The sequence below is a fragment of the Quercus lobata genome, chromosome 6 (assembly GCF_001633185.2).
Source record: "Quercus lobata isolate SW786 chromosome 6, ValleyOak3.0 Primary Assembly, whole genome shotgun sequence".
In the NCBI taxonomy this organism is placed as follows: Eukaryota; Viridiplantae; Streptophyta; class Magnoliopsida; order Fagales; family Fagaceae; genus Quercus; species Quercus lobata.
Window position 1 is genome coordinate 9198777 of NC_044909.1, and position 920 is coordinate 9199696.

At 33.0% G+C, this 920-nt stretch overlaps 1 non-coding gene across 1 annotated transcript; it reads left to right on the forward strand.

Moving 5' to 3' along the window:
- Nucleotides 1–402: 402 nt before the first annotated feature.
- LOC115951097 lies at nt 403–602 on the forward strand. The gene has a single exon (XR_004083228.1). It is a non-coding gene; the product is annotated as a U2 spliceosomal RNA (small nuclear RNA).
- The last annotated feature ends 318 nt before the right edge of the window (nt 603–920 follow it).

Below are 920 nucleotides of genomic sequence, written 5' to 3' on the forward strand. Positions count from 1 at the left end.
TTCAATGTATATTTTAAAAAGAAAGAAAAGAACATTTTTGTGCACTATAGGCGTGTATGCAGTACGTCCTCTAATGCCACGGTTGTATTAGAAAAAAAGAGTGCCTTTTCTCCTATTCAATCTGAATGTAATAATTTTCATTTTACAGAAAACGTTTAAGCCTTCATTACTTGTTCCCTTCTATTTCAAAGCCACGAAATCCTGTTTTCCCAGGCTGATACGGCTATTGCTTCGGTGTGATAATTAAAAAGTGCCAGTTTGTAGAAGAGTGGCATTAAGCAAGGTGCAAAGTGTAATAACCACACACACGGACACAGCCCCATTGGTGAACTTCAACGCTGTAAAGTTTTTGAAGCTGCTCTAGTCCCACACCGAAAAAGTACGAGGAACTGTAAAAATCATTTATTTTTGGGGCCTTTGGGTTAAGATCAATTGTAGCATATGTTCATATCAGTTTAATATCTGATTCGTGGTCCATTGGATCACACAATATAAAGTTTACTTTTAATGGGCGAAGGTCCATAACTGTAGCTTGCACTATTGCACGGGCCTGGCAAAGCTTTGTAATTGAAACACAATAATTATTTTTTATAGGAACTAATCACGTCTTATCTTCGCCTAATCAATTTGACACACGCTTGTACACATTCTCAACCAAAGTAATCACAATTACCTAATAAAACAGATTGAACAGATTCATAGCATTTACCTATACGTATGCTTATAAATTTGAACGAGAGTCTTACATTGTTTTCTAATTTTAGATGCATTAACTTGTATGTTCTTACCAAAAAAAAAAAAAAAAAAAAAACTTGTATGTAAATGTAATTGATACAAATTTTGAGTATAATTGGAATGACTTATAAAAAATTTAAAGAAACTTGACATCAAATTATAATTCAATTAAAAGAGTACTTGAC